Source organism: Scyliorhinus canicula, chromosome 16 (genome assembly GCF_902713615.1).
Source record: "Scyliorhinus canicula chromosome 16, sScyCan1.1, whole genome shotgun sequence".
NCBI lineage: Eukaryota > Metazoa > Chordata > Chondrichthyes > Carcharhiniformes > Scyliorhinidae > Scyliorhinus > Scyliorhinus canicula.
The window spans coordinates 113,367,381-113,387,510 of NC_052161.1; positions in this window are offsets into that span (position 1 = coordinate 113,367,381).

Genomic DNA, 20,130 nt, shown 5'->3' on the forward strand with positions numbered 1-20,130 from the left:
ATAATTGACCTCAAAACCACCTCAGCCATCTTCCTTTGTGCCAGGTATGACTCCAACCAGCGGAGAGTTTTTCCTGTGATTGCCATTGACTCCAGTTTTGCTAGAGGGCCTTGATACCATACTCCGTCAAATGCTGCCTTGATGTCAAGAGCAGTTACTCTTACCTCACCTCTGCCATTCAGCTCTTTGTCAATGCTTGAACCAAGGCTGTAATGGAGCTAAGTGACCCTGGTGGAATCCAAACTGATTGTCCGTGAGCAGGTTATTGCTGGGGCCTACGGGCACAGGGAGTGGGCGAGACTGCCCTTTCGACAGAATCCCAATTGACTAAACATTCATTCCACATTCAGTCCCAATGTGTAGAAATCTATGGACCAAAACATTCACGTGCACTGTTCAGGACCTTTAATTTATAGAATTCCAATAGACCCTCTCATCTCCACAATTCTCAATTAATATAAAACCCCTGATGCAAGAAAGAATATTGACCAATTTACCCAGGTCTGCAACCCAGCTGATTAAAGAGAGTCAATGTACTGCCAGGTTTAAACGTTTGTGTGAATGGTTCTATTGTTAAGTGTTCGGTTTGATTTAATGAATGAATGACTCCGCAGACTGTGGACAATAATCTGTAAATTGTCTACTTTTCCCCGTTCCTGATGGATATCTCGAATTAAGCATATCACCCCCTGGAAGAGCTGTTTACAAACTTACCGCCATTAAAGTGTTCAGGCATTTGCCTGTTCAATACAGGGAGATGTACACAGTGGGCTGGATTTGGGCAACATCACCGGAACCCTGATGCTGGACTCAATTCTGGGTTGAGAACCCAGAAATAGCTGTGGTGGGTCGCCGGTCTCGTTCTTCTTGGGGGCTTCTTTTTTAAATGTCCCAATCCGGATCCCAGGATATGTCAGCGGATGTGCACAGCTGTAGCCGCAGACCATCCCATGGAGGAGTTTCCCACCCGCACTAATGGCCTGGCCACACTTACCGTTGGTACTTTTATAATTCTTCAGCGGGCACCCCCTCATTTTCCTACCTACATCGGCAGTGCCCACCTTTCCTGGTGGGACGTCACTGCAGGCCCTCCTATTGACCCAACATTTTCCCTGGTCAATGTTGACAATGAGTTCAATGTAGTGCAGTTCATATGGCTCCGGATGAATGGCCTAGAGGTCAAATCGGACTAACTCATGCTGCATTTGCTAATCTAAGGGCTGGCACTGACTATCTTTGTCCATTAATATTACTGGAATTGTTGTAAAGTCTAACTCCGGCTTGTTCTCCTTTGAGCAGGGGAGGTTAAGGGAAATTTATTGGAGGTGGTCAAAATCACAACATTTGCTAAGAGTTAAAAAAAAAGGAGCAATTGTTTGCAAAGGCAGGAGGGCCGATAGCCAGAGGAAATATATTTAAAGGTTTTTTTTCATAAATTTAGAGTACCTAATTCATTTTTTCCAGTTAAGGGGCAATTTAGCGTCTCCAATCCACCTACCCTGCACATCTTTTGTATTGTGGGGGCAAAACCCACGCAACCACGGGGAGAATGTGCAAACTCCACAAGGACAGTGACCCAGAGCCGGGATCAAACCTGGGACCTCGGCGCCGTGAGGCAGCAGGACTAACCCACTGCGCCACCGTGCTGCCCGAATATATTTTAAATTAATTGGAAGGAGGATAAGAAGACTGTTTCCACAAGCTGTTATTATCTGGAAAGCACCGTCTGAAAAACGGGTGGAAGCAGATTCACTAAACTTTCAAAAGGGAATTGTAATAATGTACTCCCAGAGGCTTCTTTAGCAGAACAAAATAACTTTATTTACAAGGCTGCATCATGAGCTGCCAGCTTGCAGCTAGTCTATTGTACACTGTACAACAGAGAAACTGCTCCTCCTGGAGAGAGTCCCTGCTCTAGGTCCTGATCGGTTGTTGTTGTATATTCATGTTTGTTCCTAGTTTCGTATCCCAGCCTTGGGTCACTGTCCATGTGGAGTTTGCACATTCTCCCCGTGTCTGCGTGGGTCTCATCCCCACAACCCAAAGATGTGCAGGGTAGGTGGCAAGAATAGAGGCATGGACTATTTTCTAAACGGTGACAAAATTCATAATGCTAAAGTGCAAAGGGACTTGGGAGTCCTAGTCCAGGATTCTCTAAAGGTAAACTTGCAGGTTGAGTCCGTAATTAAGAAAGCAAATGTAATGTTGTCATTTATCTCAAGAGGCTTGGAATATAAAAGCAGGGATGTACTTCTGAGGCTTTATAAAGCACTAGTTAGGCCCCATTTAGAATACTGTGAGCAATTTTGGGCCCCACACCTCAGGAAGGACATACTGGCACTGGAGCGGGTCCAGCGGAGATTTACACGGATGATCCCAGGAATGGTAGGCCTAACAGACGATGAACGTCTGAGGATCGTGGGATTATATTCATTGGAGTTTAGGAGGTTGAGGGGAGATCTAATAGAAACTTACAAGATAAAGAATGGCTTGGATAGGATGGACGTAGGGAAGTTGTTTCCATTAGCAGGGGAGACTAGGACGCGGGGGCACAGCCTTAGAATAAAAGGGAGTCACTTTAGAACAGAGATGAGGAGAAATTTCTTCAGCCAGAGAGTGGTAGGTCTGTGGAATTCATTGCCACAGAGGGCGGTGGAGGCCGGGACGTTGAGTGTCTTTAAGACAGAAATTGATAAATTCTTGATTTCTCGAGGAATTAAGGGCTATGGGGAGAGAGCGGGTAAATGGAGTTGAAATCAACCATGATTGAATGGTGGAGTGGACTCGATGGGCCGAATGGCCTTACTTCCGCTCCTATGTCTTATGGTCTTAGGGTCTTATAGGTGGATTGGCCACGCTAAATTGCCCCTTAATTGGAAAAAATAATTGGGTATTCTAAATTTATTTTTAATAATGTTTGTTCCTAGTTGGAACAAATGGTTTGGAAAATGCTACCATTACACCCTTATTCAAAAAGGGAGGGAGGCAGAATATTGGAAATTTCAGACCAGTTAGTTTAACATCTGCTGTTGGAAAATTGTTAGAATCAATTATCAAGGACGTAAGATCAGAGCATTTGGAAAGCCAAAGCGCTATCCGTCAGAGTCAGCATGGTTTTATGAAAGGTAAATCATGTTTGACTAATGTGCTTGAGTTCTTTTGAAGATGTAACAAGCAAAGTGGATAATGGGGATCCTATAGATGTTGTATATCTGGACTTCTGGATGGTGTTTGATAAGGTGCCTCACAGATATGAGATCACATGGGATTAGGGGTAATTTATTAGCTTGGATAGAAGACTGGCTGACAGACAGGAAACAGTCAGGATAAATGGGTCTTTTCTGGATGGCAAGATGTAACTAGTGGGGTGCCACAGGGTTCGGTCCTTGGGCCCCAGCTATTTACAATCTATATTAACGACTTGGATACAGGGATAGAAGGTTCTACAGCGAAATTTGCAGGTGACACAAAAATAGGTGGGGCAGTAAGTTACACTGAGGAGATGAGAACCGTACAAATGGATATAGATAGGTTAGGAGAGTGGGCCAAAATGTGGCAGGTGGAGTTTAACGAGAATAAATGCGAGGTCCTGCATTTTGGTCGAAAAAATGGAAAGGTGACTTATTATCTAAATGGGGAGAGGCTTCGGGATGCTCCGATGCAGAGGGATCTGGGTATCCTCGTGCATGAGTCACAGGAAACGAGCATGCAGGTGCAGCAGATAATAAGGAAAGCAAATGGAATGTTGGCATTTATAGCAAATGGAATAGAGTATAAAGGTAAGGAAGTATTGTTGGAACTATACGAGGCATTGGTAAGATCACACCTGGAGTATTGTGCACAGTTTTGGACCCCTTATTTGAGGAAAGATGTAGTGGCATTGGAGGCAGTTCAGAGGAGGTTCACTAGATTGATTCCAGAGATGAGGGATTTGTCGTATGTGGAGAGATTGAAGTTTTTTTTTATAAATTTAGATTACCCAATTATTTTTTCCAATTGAGGGGCAATTTAGTGTGGCCAATCCACCTACTCTGCACATTTTTGGGTTGTGGGGGCGAAACCCACGCAGACACGGGGAGAGTGTACAAACTCCACACGGACAGTGACCCAGAGCCGGGATCGAACCTGGGACCTCAGCGCCGTGAGGCGGTTGTGCTAACCACTAGGCCACCGTGCTGCCCTAGATTGAACAGTTTAGGTCGATACACTCTAGAGTTTAGAAGAATGAGAGGAGATCAAATTGAGGTATACAAGATGCTAAAAGGTACGGATAAAGTCGACGTGGAGCCGATGCTTCCTCTTGTGGGACATTCTAAACCGAGGGGGTCATAATCTTAGAATAAGAGGTAGCAAATTTAAAACCGATTTGAGGAGAAACGACTTCTCCCAAAGGGTTGTGAATCGGTGGAATTTGCTACCCCAGAGTCTGGTGGATGCAGGGACAGTGAATAAATTTAAGGAGGAGTTAGATAGATTTTTAATTGGTAATGGGTTGAAGGGTTATGGAGAATGGGCAGGACAGTGGAATTGAGGTCAGGATGGGATCAGCCATGATCACATTGAGGGTATAGAGCTCGGGAAGCTAAATTGCCTCCTAGGTCATGTGTGCTGAGGAGGAGATTTTCTGGCTGATTTTGCAATCTAGCTCTTGGCCTGTAACATTGTAGGTAGTAGATGAGAAAGATATCAGCGATAGAATGGCAGAGCAGACTCGATGGGCCAAATGGCCTAATTCTGCTCCGATATCTTATGAGCTTATGGAACAAGGTAACTTTAAGAGTTCAATCACATCCAAAGCTGAGGGGATTTTGGCAGGGGTTTGCGGATGTCATGTCCACGGTGTTAAAAACAAGGGTGGCGCTGAGTCCAGAGGTGGCGATTTTCGGGGTGTCAGAAGACCTGGGAATCCAGGAGGAGAAAGAGGCAGACGTTCTGGCCTTTGCTTCCCTGGTAGCCCGGAGACGGATACTATTAGCTTGGAGGGACTCAAAGACCCCAAAGTCGGAGACCTGGCTATTGGACATGGCTAGCTTTCTCTGTTTGGAGAAAATCAAGTTTGCCTTGAGAGGGTCACTGTTGGGGTTCGCCCGGAGGTGGCAACCGTTCGTCGACTTCTTCGCGGAAAATTAATCATCAGCAGATGGTGGTGGGGGGGGGGGGGGGGAGGAGTAGTTTAGATTAGAGTAGGGGGTCAATAAGGGTGGGACCTGTACGAAAGGTAAATGGCTGTTGCACTATGTTTATGGTTTCATGTATCTTGTTTATTTTGTTGTTGTTACTATACCAAAAATACCTGAATAAAATGTTTATTTAAAAAAAGAGTTCAATCACATGGTTTACTGATGATGTCATCGGCAGTTTGGGCGGCTAACAGTCCATCCTAACAGCCAGTGAGAAAACATCTGTCCAATAAAGCTCTTGTTTGCTTTGTACCTTCCAGGTCTGCAAGCCTGTGCTTTAAAAATATCACAGTTGTTAAAACCAAGTGCTCCTTATTCAGTGAGGTTTCTCTTAAGGGGACAATCACCACAGGAATTGAATAAATACTTGAAGAGGGATAGGTTGCAGGGCTATGGAGAGGGCCAATACTGTTGAGCAGTGTATTTAATCTAATTAACTCTTTATAAAGCCAGTACAGACACTGTGGACTAAATGGTCTTTTATGCTGAAGGATTCTGTTATATTGTTACTATTGTCCTCTTCATTGTCATTCAAGTATTTATCCAGTTCCTTTTCGAAAGTGCATAGAAACATAGAAAATAGGTGCAGGAGTAGGGCCATACGGCCCTTCGAGCCTGCTCCACCATTCAATATGATCATGGCTGATCATGCAAATTCAGTATTCCATTCCTGCATTCTCTCCATACCCCTTGATCCCTTTAGCCACAAGGGCCACATCCAGCTCCCTCTTGAATATATCCAACAAACTGCCCCCAACAGATTTCTGTGGTAGAGAATTCCACAAGTTCACAACTCTCTGAAAGAAGAAGTTCTTTCTCATCTCAGTCCTGAATTAAGGGCTATGGGAATTAAGGGCTATGGGAATTAAGGGCTATGGGGAGAGAGCGGGTAAATGGAGTTGAAATCAACCATGATTGAATGGTGGAGTGGACTCGATGGGCCGAATGGCCTTACTTCCGCTCCTATGTCTTATGGTCTTATGAATGGCTTCCCCTTGGTCCGGATTCTCCCAACGGGAGTCTAAGTGCTGATGCCGGAGTAAAAACCGGAGTGTTTTACTCCGGCGTCGGTGCCCATTCCCAGACCCCTATTATCCCCCCTCCGTGGGGCTAGCAGGGGCGTTGTGTGATTTACGGGGGCGGGGCCTCGGTGTGGCGTCAGAGACCCGGCGCCGCGTTGTGCCAGCGCCAACTAGCGCATGCGCGGTGGCCGTCCTCCCCCATTTGCGGCGATTCTCTGAGTGGCCCGGCGCAATTCGCGCGGCGCTGGTTTCTGGGGGTGGGAGAATCGCGTGTGGGTTCGTGCCAAGCTGCCCCGGCAATTTTACCACCTAGTGGGGGGGGGGGGGGGAGAATCTCGCCCCTTATACTTAGACTGTGACCCCTGGTTCTGGAGGTCCTCAACATCGGGAACATTTTTCCCGCATCTAGCGTGTCCAGTCCCATCAGGACTTTATATGTTTCTATGAGATCCCATCTCATTTTTCTAAACTCCAGTGAGTATCATCGGGGCATGGTAGCACAGTGGTTAGCACAGTTGCTTCACAGCTCCAGGGTCCCAGGTTCGATTCCCGGCTTGGGTCACTGTCTGTGCAGAGTTTGCACTTTCTCCCCGTGTCTGCGTGGGTTTCCTTCGGATGCTCCGGTTTCCTCCCACAGTCCAAAGATGTGCAGGTTAGGTGGATTGGCCATGCTAAATTGCCTCCAGTGTCCAAAAAGGTTGGGTTGGGTGGGGTTACTGAGTTACGGGGATAGGGTGGTGGTGTGGGCTTGGGTAGAGTGCTCTTTCCAATGGCTGGTGCAGACTCGATGGGCCGAATAGCCTCCTTCTGCACTGTCAATGTTATGATTCTACAAGCCCAGTTGATCCAGTCTTTCTTCATATGTCACAGGAATGTTGAATGTGTGGTCACCTCACTGTTAGGCTGTGCATTTCAAATCCCAACTGCTTGTTGCATTTAAACAAAAATAGTTTTCTCATGTTTTCTCTGGTTCTTTTGCTGGTCCCCTTTTCAACCTATGTGCTCTCAACAATTAGGCTCTGTGGGCAGGGTCCTGAGTCCCTGCCAGGGCTGGGAACGGAGGAGGTCAGGAGCTTAACAAAAACACCTCCAGCTGGCATACCCATTCCTGGTTCCATCCAGCCTCGGCGCCATCTTTGCACAGATCTATATTTGACTGTGTTTCAAAAAGGATGGAGAGAAGGCACCTCCAGTTTGAAGCACCTTCTCTCTTACTCACCTTCCATTGCAGCCTGCAGTGTCTTTCAAGTTGGGAGGCTTCTGATTGGCCACAGCGGTTCAATGGCTACAAGAGCAGGTCAGAGGCCGATGACAAGCCCAAATTCCTGATCCTTAATTGATCGGTCTGGGGAAACTCACACTGGAAGGCTGCACCCGCCCACCCTGGCTAGGCTGGGTTCAGGGTGCAGATATGGTCCTGAACACTGGTCCCATTCCCAGAGAGACAATCTCTTTATTTACAGTTAAATAAATAAATAATCTTTAATGTCACAAGTAGGCTTACATTAACACTGCAATGAAGTTACTGTGTTCAAACCCTTCATGGGTTTAAACACCTCTATCAAATCTTCTTGTAGCATTCTCAGTTCTGAGAGGAACAATCCTTATAGCTTCTCCACTTTATCCATGTAACTGTGATCCCTTGCCCTGGGTGCATTCCACTAAATCTCTTAAATCCCCTCCAAAACCATCACGTCTTTAACATTGGGCCAACAAGAGTCAAACTAGTGTATGATGAGGTTTAGCATAACTTCCTGGTTTTTGTACTTTACAACTCAATGTATAAATTCTATGAAACCATTTGCTTTATCAAAAGGTTTTAAAGCCAAGGTTAATGGAGATTTGATCTAGATGTTAAAAAACGATGGAGCATGTTTTATGAAACGGTGAATTTGAGCCAGTGCTCCTTTGATGTCCCTTTCTTTCGAGTTATACAAACCGTTCCACCGTTCCTGCTGCAGTCCCTCCGACTGTAATATGCATATTTCTTCCTGGCATTTACCAAATGATGTGACCTTTCTCATCTTTGCATTCATCTGCAATCCAAATTTTCTGCTCGCTCCACACACATGCGCGCACAGGCGTGCGTACACCTTATTCGTTTCTGCAAATCTGTTTTAGATCTTCTTAGAAGGTGACTATCATTAGTGAATCGGAGATGGTTTGAAGTCTTTTTGCGTAGGGAAACACCCCACCACCCCAATGTGATCTTTCTAGTGCTACCTCTATTACTGCTTCCAGTATTAGGATTAAATAAAGCAGGAGACCGTGTCTCACTACAACTGTTGATCTAAACCATTCCATTACTTTCCTGTCCACTCTAATGGTGCTCTGGGACTTGTTACAGATGTTTTCTATCAGTTAGGATTACCACACTCCCTCAGGACATTCATTCCCTTCTTGCCAAAACCTGACAAAGGCTTGTATAAAATCCACAAAGCTGTTGTAACAATGGATGTTGTGGGGTTTATGAATGTGGCCAGCGATGGCCAGGTCAGCATTTATTTTTTAAAAAATTTTACAATACCCAATGCATTATTTCCAATTAAGGGGCAATTTAGCATGGCCACTCCAGCTACCCTGCACACCTTTTGGGTCGTGGGGGCGAAACCCACGCAAACACGGGGAGAATGTGCAAACTCCACACGGACAGTGACCCAGGGCCGGGATCGAACCTGGGACCTCGGTGCCATGAGGCCGCAGTGCGAACCCACTGCACCACCGTGCCAGGCCAGCATTTATTGCCCTTGGTGAAGGTGCTGACAAGCGGCCTTCACCCTGCTACAGTCCGTGTGGTCCAGTCTTATTTTTCAAGGTAACCGACAATCTCACCAAGGTAATTTTCCACCTCGCACTGAAATATTTTAACCATTTAATCATGCGCCTGGGCCTTTCTCTGGGCGCTTCTATCACACTTGCCTACACAAAAGAAATTATCAGGGAGATGACTGCTGAATTCAGCAGCAGTGTATTAATGAGAGGAGAGATATGTCTGGAAGGACCAATCAGGCCTCAGACGGCAGAGCCTAGAACATGCTTTCTTTACTAAACAGCTTCCAGTTTCTATGGCAACGCTGCTTTGATTTTTGCACTCCAGGAACTGTCGTTTTCTTTCAAAGAAACAAATATGACTAAATGTTTAATTGGCTTCACGGTGAAGGGTTAGTGATGATACCTTTTATAAGGTTCCTGGTAAGCAGCCAATTTTATACCCAAGGGAAATGTTTGTTTATTTTGGCCCCCGGGGTGGTGAGGGAAGGAGAGCATCGGAGTGCCAACTGTGGGCAAGTGATTGGTTCCTCTGGTTACAAGGTTGTTGCTTGCGCACACAGCTTGGGGCAGTGATGCTATCGGGAAAGCTTTGGGATTGCTGTCAAAGCTGCCGGATCTAGCCGGCATAATGGTCCCCCGATTTTGAATTGAGGCCTAAGCGGATTTGACTCTCATGTTTCATCCCGCGAACCCCACCCCACCCTCCCTGGAGTGGCTTGCACTCGCGTTTTTTGTTTTATAAATTTGAAGTACCCAATTAGTTTTTTCTAATTCAGGGGAAATTTAGCATGGCCAATCCACCTAGCCTGCACATCTTTGGGCTGTGGGGGCAAAACCCACACAGACAAGGGGAGAATGTGCAAACTCCACACGGACAGTGACCTTGAGCTGGGATCGATCCTGGGACCTCGGCGCCATGAGGCGGCAGTGCTACCCACTGCACCACCACCGTGCTGCCCTCACAGGTGTTTTTTCTGGCACCCTCATGAGGCCATTTCCTGCAGCGATTGACTGAGGCAGCCACGTTGTCGATCCATATTGAGTAAACTGAGAAGCTCATGATACAATAGTGATTTTTTTAAATTTAGAGTACCCAATTCATTTTTTCCAATTAAGGGGCAATTTAGTGTGGCCAATTCACCTACCCTGCACATTTTTGGGTTGTGGGGGCGAAACCCACGCAAACACGGGGAGAATGTGCAGACTCCACACGGACAGTGACCCAGAGCCGGGATAGAATCTGGGACCTCGGGGCCGTGAGGCCACAGTGCTAACTCACTGTGCCACTGTGCTGCCCTTTACAATACAGTGATGAGGGGGCAGATCTTTGGCACAGTGGTTAGCACTGTTTCCTACAGCGCTGGGGTTCGATCCCGGCCCCGGGTCACTGTCCTTGTGGAGTTTGCACATTCTCCCATGTGTGTCTGCATGGCTCTCACCCCCACCACCCAAAGATGTGCAGGTTAGGTGGATTGGACATGCTAAATTGCCCCTTAATTGGAAAAAAATAATTGGATACTCTGAATTTACAGTGATGAGGTTTTTCTTTTGGTTTCTGTCTTGCGCTGACCTCCCTCTATCATTGAGGGAAAGTACAGTAGCAAGGAGCATGACTTTAATTATAGTACTGTGTGAATCCATCCAATAATATTTTTTTGTCACAAGTATGAAGTTACTGTGATAAGCCCTGAGTCACCACATTCCAGCGCCTGTTCGGGTAAGCCAGTACGGGAATTGAACCCACGCTGCTGGCCTTGTTCTTCACTACAGATTTGAGTAATACTCCAGAATTTTGAAGGTATAGTGGATCAGTGAAAAATATCAACCTTTTCAACATGATATGATCAATTGCTGTACTTGACAGGATAATCATAATGCAGGACGTCTGCAGTACATCTCCGCTACATCAATAAAGATAGAAACACCTTGGGCTGTCTTGATATCCAAAGTCTGCAGCAAAAAATACCACCCAATTTAGCAGCAAGTCATTCAGACCAGAAATCCCCAGATTCTATGCCAGGGCTAGGTTGAGTCAACGAGCAAGTTTGGTACTGGAAATAGCCCTGGTCTCAGGAGGACACAAATGTCTAGGATTCCCGTTGTTAACATCTATCCTGAGAACCCTGCTGGTTTGTATAGATTTTTGATGAATACAGGATTAGTCTTGATTGTTTTGCCCACCACATCAATTAATCAACACACACTGTTATGTTCCAGATAGCCAGTTGGCGATGGTTAGTACTGGAGCCAATCTTCACTCAGCCTTGCATTTATTTGCAGAGTGAAACGCTACATTCATGTACCTCCTATCTCAATCACTTATGGCTTCAGTTGGGGGTTCTTCATAAGGTGCATAATTAATGCCTTCCACTTGGAGAAAACACAATTGATGTACAATTATCACCTTATGCAGTAGAGGGTTGTCAGCACACAGCTATAGGAAATCAGCAAAGAGGCAACACAATCGAGGAAGTGCGGGACAAAGTGAGAAGGAAATGCTGTGTGTCTTAGAGAGGTGGGAAACAATGACGTTCATTGGATATGGGAAGGCAGGGCTGGACAGCCTATTACCATGTGATCATAAGATATTGGAACAGAATTAGGCCATAGCCATGCTCGAGTGATTGGTATACACATAATTCTTGAATGCACTTACACCTCTTTGATGTGGTCAATGTTTACAAATATTGGGATTTCATTGAACACACAGCTCACTGAAATGTGAAAGGGTATGAATGGATTAAAGCTTCACATGTTTATTACGAGCTGTCAATCACTACTCACAAGCTATGAATGGCCTGCCGATACTGGATCTGTGAGAAGCAGATACAGGCACAGCTGCTCTTCTTCCAGGAATGCACACGTGGAGCTGCATTACAGCTATAATGATTCCCGTGGCCCCATCTGGTCTGCTCTCTACCTTCCAGACAGCGGTTCTTTTTCCAGGGGGGGGGGGGGGGGGTCTGTGTCTGGGTGGGGCTTTGTGTGTGTGGGGGCGAACTATGTGTCTGGGGGGCTCTATATGTGTGTGGAGGGGTCTGTGTGTGTGGGGGGGGGGGGGGGGGTCTGAGTAGATGGGGAGGGTAGGGTGTGTGTTGGGGGGGGTCTGTTTGTATGGGTGGGATCTGTGGAGGGGGATTCATTTATGCAACGGCTCCCTGTGGGGGTCTCCCTATTACAGGGGTCCCCAGGAGGTTCCCTCTGTTACAGGTGTCCCTGCGTGGGGTCTCTCTATTATAGGGGTTCCTGTGGGGGGAGGGCGGGGGAGGGGTGTGGTCTGCTGGGAGAGGGTGGAGGGGGGGTGTGGTCTGCTGGGAAAGGGCGGGGGGGTGTGGTCTGCTGGGAGAGGGCGGGGGGGTCTGCTGGGAGAGGGCGGGGGGGGTCTGCTGGGAGAGGGCGTGGGGGGTCGTGGTCTGCTGGGAGAGGGCGGGGGGGTCTGCTGGGAGAGGGAGGGGGGTCGTGGTCTGCTGGGAGAGGGCGGGGGAGGGGTGTGGTCTGCTGGGAGAGGGCAGGGGGAGGGGTGTGGTCTGCTGGGAGAGGGCGGGGGGGCGTGGTCTGCTGGGAGAGGGCGTGGGAGGGGTGTGGTCTGCTGGGAGAGGGCAGGGGGGCGTGGTCTGCTGGGAGAGGGCGTGGGAGGGGTGTGGTCTGGGAGAGGGCAGGGGGGGCGTGGTCTGCTGGGAGAGGGCGGGGGGAGGGGTGTGGTCTGCTGGGAGAGGGCAGGGGGGGCGTGGTCCACTGGAGGAGGCATGGTCAGGCAGTGCATTGTTGGGGGTGGTGGCCCTTGGATGGGCTCGAATGCCCACTACCAGTGTGGCCCTGGCATGGTGGCCCGCACAGTGGGCCGAGGGCAACTGTTGCCACCATGGCCCACCGCGAGGTCCACACCATCAGGTTCACAATTGCTGAGACCACAAGTGATCCGCATCCTTGTGATTCCTGGCTGTAGGGACCAGAGAATCATTGGAGACCGGAGCATAGGGCGCCGGGCCTGATAGCATTTATTCACATGACCCCCGCCGGTGGACCTCGTTCGTGCCGCAGTGGGGGGGGGGGTGGGGGGGGGGCGGGTCAGAGTATCGCGTTTGGACCGGTGCCAGGTGCCAATCCTGATTTTCCCCTGACACCCGATTCTCCGTCCCATCGGGGAATGTATTCCAGATGTCCGAGGATAGAGAATCCCACCCTGCAACCTTCCTCAAATAAGGGGACCAAAACTACGCACTGTACAAGGTGCGCTCTCACCAATGCGTTCTACAGTTGCAACAACACTTCCTTACCTTTATACTCGATTCCTTTAGCTATAAATGCCAACATTCCATTTACTTTCTTTATTACCTGCTGCTATTTCTGTACCTATGTACACACCTTCCGAATACAAGTCAGGATCTGTGCTCCATGTCCTGTCTGTGCATATTGTTTCTGAATTAGAACAGTGGAGGGACTGGGGCTTATGTAAACCTGATCATGAGTGCCGTGCTGTTCGGAGAGAGAGGAGGTCTCAGCCCGTCTGTGAATAGAAACCTGCTCAAAAATATTAAAGAGCTGACTCCGCAATCTGCCGTTCAGAGTCTGGAGCATGGTTTGGGAAACCGCACAAACGCAGTCTATGATTTGCTGTCCTTTATCCAGGCAAACTCATTTAAGGCAATTAATTTAAGCAAAAGAAGAAATGGGGGACATGAGGGAAACCTTTTTTGCACTGCGAGTGGTTGGAATCGAGAAAGCACTGCCATAGTGTGGTGGAAGCAGATTCAATCCTGGATTTCCCCTCTGTTCTTGATCGACCCTAACCATTCTGCCGTGGCCAATTACCCAAGAAGAAGAAATGTGCGTGGCCAGAGGGGAAAAGGCAGGGGATTGGACTAGCTGAGAATCGGCTCAAACGCAATGGGCCAAATGGCCCCCTTCTGTGCTGTAGCCATTTGTTCATTCCATGGGCAGAATTTCTGAGGTGGGGGTCGGGAGGGAGTATAAAATTGAATGGACGGGATTGCCCCCAGGAACCCACCCAAACCTGGACGCAATTTCATGGTTGGACAGGCGGGGACCCAGTTGAGAATCCCACCTTTTCACCTATTAAGACCCTTAAGAGGCCACTTCAGGGCTTTTACTCACCCAACCTCAATTTCTAGGCTGGCGGGAGCTGGTGTGGGTAGGGTGGAAACTGAAAAAAACAATTTCTCCACCTTGGGCAGGAATATGGTTGGGGGTTGTGGTGTGCCTCAATCTGAAGGCACTTTCAGATTTGAGAAGCCCTCCCCTCTGGGGCCTCAGCGCTCCAGGTCTCCCTTGCCCCGCCCCCACTCTTGGCCTACCCCTTGGAGTGTGCGGGCACTGCACTGGGCCACTGGGACACCCTGCAGTGCCAGCGTGCAGCCTGATACGCCAGGTTCTGAACAACTTTGTTGATTTCACAAGGCTTAAGGTCTATTTTGTTCCCCTCCGTTCTTGATCGACCCCAACCTCTGCCATGGCAGCTGAACAGCAGCCGAGTAGGCATTCCGAGTCTCACCGAGTCCCTACCTCCCAGTGTGTGAAGGGAATCCTAAAATGCAGTGAATAAAGTGTTTTCAGGGGCTCAGTGGAAGGAATACAGGCGGGTAATGTTCCTTTTTCAGATGTCAAACATGAATTTTGGGCGCGAGAATAAAACCCGCCTTTAGTGCAGCAGACAATATCACCAGCGCGCCAACTGATGTCGGTGCTGTCAGTAAATTAAAGCATCAAGCAGCTCCTTGAAGGGACAGGTACCCAGGTACCAGCAGACTGCGCCTCCACCAGAGCCACTCATTAAAGTCACATTATGAGTCATCGCCAGTCTCTCAAAGTGATGCAGTTCTGCTCATTGATGTGTTGCAAATTAAATCCTGTTTGTGTGTAATGGCTTTACCAGCAGTTCTCAATTCCTCGGAGGCTAACAAATGTGCTTTCACATTAAAGTAACAGATACATAGCAAATAACGGTGCAAATGTTTCATCTGGTAATGTAATATTGTCTTTCATCTCATCGCCCAACTCCGCCATGCGGGTAGAGGCACTGCCTGCTGTGGGTACTGAACCATGAAGATCAGACGAGGGGTGTGAACCATTCGGCTTGGTGTTACTGGGAGTAGAAGTGGGGGCAAATCCCCCAAGCTTCCTGCTCCTGATTGCTGTCCAGTGACACATATTGGAACGCCAGCAATTTAGTCCGGGGTCGGAGACGGCCTCTATGGAATAGTCCGGCCAGCCGCCATTTCCTGGTCCTCGGGAATGGTGTGTGAGCAAGGTAATGGGAAGCTGTTATAGGAATTGGAACCATATCCACCCCCCATTAAGAATCTTTTGCCTCTTTTAGATGAGGGGAGAAAACTAGAGGTGGGGTAGGGTAGAGTGGGAATGGAAAATAACAGGTGCAATCGAAGCAGGATTAGAGGGGTCAAGCACCGGGAATGACCCCCTATCTAATGGCTCTTTGGGGTTTTTTTTGGTGGCCCAGGGGAAATACAACTCAGTTGCATTTCCTGCACAGTGAGCTCCACTTGCCGGAGATCCTCATTTCAGGGAGAGATCGGGACACCTTTTTTAATAGTGCCCTGATCTCTCAACCCCCCCCCCCCCCCCCCCCCCCCCCCCCAGTGATCTGCCCCCAATGCCCCAACCTATAAAAGGGTCCTTGACCCACCCCCACCTTCACCCCCCCAAAATAAAACCGGGGCAAGGCACTCCCAGGCCCAATCCTCAGCATGGGCAAAATGGCAGCTTGGCACTGCCAGCCTGGCACCACCATGGTGCCTGAGCAGCAGTAGCAGTGCCAAGGTACCAGCCTGCCCAGAGGCCAACCACCCGGGGCCTCCGATAACCAAGACCCCCCCCCCGCTTCCAATCGCCAGGGAGACCCCCCCCCGGTTCCCGTTTGTAGGGACCAGTGCTAAACAGCGCTGGCCTAAGGTTCTCCGAGGTGAAGAGATTAGATCCCAAAGCCTCAGTTAGATCAGGCGAGTGCATATCTAACTGAGACTAGCTGCTCGCTCTGACTTGCAGATTTGCCAAATACGAATCCCACCCACAATGGGCAGCATCCAGATCGTGACGTCCCGCGAGATCCCGCTGGATCTCATGATGTAGTGGCGAGCCAGGTAAATCCTGGAGGAATTCTCTCCTGGGACCTACCGGCCACGTTGCCCCCTGGTTTGGGCAGGACCAGTAGATCGCACCAACAATGGACAAGGAACATGTTGCGGGAATCAAAGTGAGAAACTGGATTTGGAACTCTGCACAGCCGCAATACTGGTATTGGGAAAAGCAGTCACAAATCTGGGTGGTACCATTTTGCAGAGCGCTGTTGAAATTCTAAAATTCTGCACCATAATGATTCTCCCTGTTTAGTCCCCACATACTCCGAACTCCCAAACTCTATGGCTGGGATTTTCCCCTCCCGTTCGTGTGGGGTGGGTTGATGGGAACGGGAAAGATTGCGGCACGGTGGCAAAGTGGTTAGCACTGCTGCCTCACAGCGCCAGGGTCCCGGGTTCAATTCCTACCCTGGGGCACTCTCTGCGTGAAGTTTGTCTCTGTGTCTGCGTGGGTTTCCTCCCACAGTCCAAAGGTGTGTGGATTAGGTGGATTGGCCATGATAAATTGATCCAGAGGGCGCGATTCTCCACCAATGCGGTGAATCGTAAAGGCTGCCGTGAAACTGGCCATGTTTAACAGCAGCCTCCGCGCCCCCCCCCCCCCCCCCCCCCCCCCCGGGACCCGATTCTCTCCCCCGGCCGGGGTAGTAGCGGGGCCCCGTGAAGCACGGCATCGCGGCCTTAGTGACCGTCGCTAAGTCCGTGCGCTAAGCGTCACGCCGGCTGACGCGCACGATGACGTCATCCGCGCATGCGCGGGGCCGTCATCTCCCTTGGCCGCCCAACGGACTGATCCTGCGGGGCAGCGGAAGGAGAAAGAGTGGGTCCGTTACAGAAGCACTGCCCGCGATCGGTGGGCACCGATCGCGGGCCCATGCTGCCCTTGGCCACGACCGTGCCAATCGGGGCCCTGGAAGCCTGGAATGGCTGTGCCTATCAGGCCCTGGAAGCCCAGAACGGGCATGTTGCGGCTGTTTTTACGACGGCAGCAAGCAGGTGTGAGAACTACCTGGGCAGTTCACTTGGCACAGCCTTGGCAGTGCCAGGGGGCAGTTCCAAGGGGGCTTCCAAGGTGAGCTTCTTTGCTCCCTCTGCGCTGTGGCAGCATTTCAAAATGGTCTCCTGACCCTTGGCTTTCAAGGTTGATGGCAAAGCAGCCAAATCAAAGGCCTCCCCGCCAGCAGCACATAATGGGATCCAATCCGGGAAGGTTTTTTATGAGAGCCCCTGAATACACGGCGGAGGAAGCCGCTGTTGCTGTTGGCGCCTTCAACACCACTTTTCCCGACCGCCATTGGCCTTTGCAATTTTCAAGAAGATCGCACCGAATAAATCTCACCCTCGGGGAGTTATTGAGCTGCACATTGCAGTTATGACGTACCCCTTCTTATTTAATTCGGTAAGATAATGGTCTGGATTCTCCGGTCACCAACGGCGAAATCGCATTCGGCGATAAACCGGAGAATCACAGTCCCCGACCAAATCGAGGGCGGTGCTGGTCGATGCTCCGCGCCCTCCAAAGCAACGTACTCAGAGTACATTGCACCACGTGTCGCCGGCCTCAGGACGTTGCCTGAGGCCCGCCCCCCCATGCTCCCCCCCCCCCCCCCCCCCCCCCAGACCGGCCGAGTTCCCTGCAGCGTCAGTCGCCTGTGTTCACAGTCTAGCGGACTCAGTCCAGCCCCATCCAGTCGGGGAGAGGGCCGATTCCCGGGCAGAGGGGGACTTTATTAGGGGTTGGGGGCACTGTGGGGGGTGATCCGGCCAAAGTGGGAACACTATTTTGTGTGTCGGTCCGCGAGCGGCCTCAGCCATGTCGCACGCCACGGCCGCTGCAGACCGCCGCCGTGCGCGGCCACAGACCTGGCAATTCTCCGGGCCATATCGGCAGCTAGAGCCGGGTGCTCTATGCTGCTGGCATGCTAGCTCCCAGCAAAACGGGGAATCGGTGGCCGTTTTACGCCATTTTCTCTGGTGTAAAACGCTCAGTTCCCATGCCGGCATGGGGACATAGTCCCAGAATCAGAGAATCCAGCCCAATAACTTCGCCATGCACCTCCAAAAGGCACAATGGAGGCTGAATATTCTCCTTCTCTGCTGCCTTGGTTTTTTTGATTGCTGGTTTTGCACAGACCAATTTAGTGTCTGAGTGAATTGCCCAGAAATGTATAAGATTTACGTTCTGCAACAAGAAATTTATTTTGAAACAAATCATTTCCCCATCTTTCCTGCTGTGTTCTGCGATGTCGCTGTGCTGCTAGTCATCAAGGGTTTATTTTATGTTCTCATTTTTGTGCTCATTGAGGTGAAGAATGTTCGTGCTGGGCATGGAACCTCATGGACCTAATGTTATGCATTGTTACAGCATGTGTAATAAGACCAGATACAGAGTGAGGGTAACTCATGCTGGGGGCGGGTGTAGAGAGGGTCACGGAGCCATCCGTTGCGGCGCTCCGATCGCGCAACAGCCGCAGTAGCGACCTTCAAAATGGCCGCGAACATGTTAAAAAAAGGCGGCCGCACTGCGCATGCGTTCCAGATCATCGACGCACGTGCGCAAAACTATGCGCATGCGTGCCGATGATTGGGCACGCATGCGCAGTGCGGCCACTTTTTTTTTTAAACGGTCACAGATTTTTGTTTTACAAGTTCAGGGGCGTTTATTAATTTTATCCATTTATTTTATTCATTTCACTTTTTTTCATTTATTTTATTTACATTATTTTTTTTACAAGTTCAGGGGGGTTTTACTTGATAAAATTTTACAGGAAAAAAAATGCAGAACTTTGGAAAGATGGAGACTCCATACTTCCCGACACCGGAAGCTAAACCTTCATCCAACAAGTTCCATTGGAGGAGCGTGTACGAGGGCCAAAGGGAGCCAAAACCATTTCCTCCGTTTTTGTCAGCAGCAAACAAGGGAAGAGAAAATGGTGGGTCGCGCAGTGCAGCCGGCGTAGGCCGCGAAGGTCGGCTGGCGTGGGTCGCTAAGGCCGGCTGACATGGGTCGTGAAAGTCAGCTGGTGTGGGTCGCGAAGGTCGGCCGGCGTGGGTCCCGAAGGTTGGCCGTTTGGTAAAAATGGGTCCCTGGAAAAAAAGTTTGAAAAACACTACCCTACTCCAACAATCTGACTATTTTTCTTATTTTCCACACTAGTTATCCCCTCCTCCCCCCTCTCTCTCTCTGTCTCTCTCTCTCTCAAAAAGGTTCATTCAGTCTATCGTGCCTACGCAATCAGTACCATTTTCATGCTGTTGGATGATGCTGACTAGGAACTGGATTGAGGCAGACTTGTGGCGCATTGGGTTAGCGCCCTATCCCTGAGCCAGGCCAAGGAAAGTGCGTTCATGATGTGGCCCAAACAGGTTGAGCACCAACCTGCAAAATTCTTCTCACGTGCCAATGGCTGGTCGTAAGGGTGGGAGAGACTCCTTTTCGGAGAAGAAGTGAGGGATTTGCAGAGATATGTACAGGCACTGAAGAAGATGGGACTATTCGCAGACGCTGAGAAGGTAATGGGTAAATTTAAGAAATAAAGGAGGAGCTGGATCGGGCCTGTCCAAACCCATTTCAAATTGGACTCTTTTGCCATCAGCAAGAAAGACTTTCATCCCGTTTGTCTGGGCTGCGTTTGGTCTGAAATCGTTAAAACAAACGGCACTATCTAACTCAAACTGCCACCTAATTCCCCTCGTTACTGAGGTAAATAATGCACTTTCACAACAGAACCAGCCCCTGTTTGCTTTTGGAGTTGTCACTGTTTTATCTGGAACTGAATGATCTTTTGAAATGAAATACCCCTGGGCTTCCAGAGTAGCTTCACACTCGGGATTATCACAGATATACAAACATCAATTTTGGTGACATGATGGTTTTCTTATGGGCCTAGTAACCCAACAGCTTGCAATAATGATCCAGAGACACGAGTTCAAATGGCATCATGACAATTGGGGAATTTAAGTTCAGTTAAATAAATACATTTGGAACAAAGAGATTATCACGTAACAGTGCCATGTAACTATTGGATTGTCAGATAAACC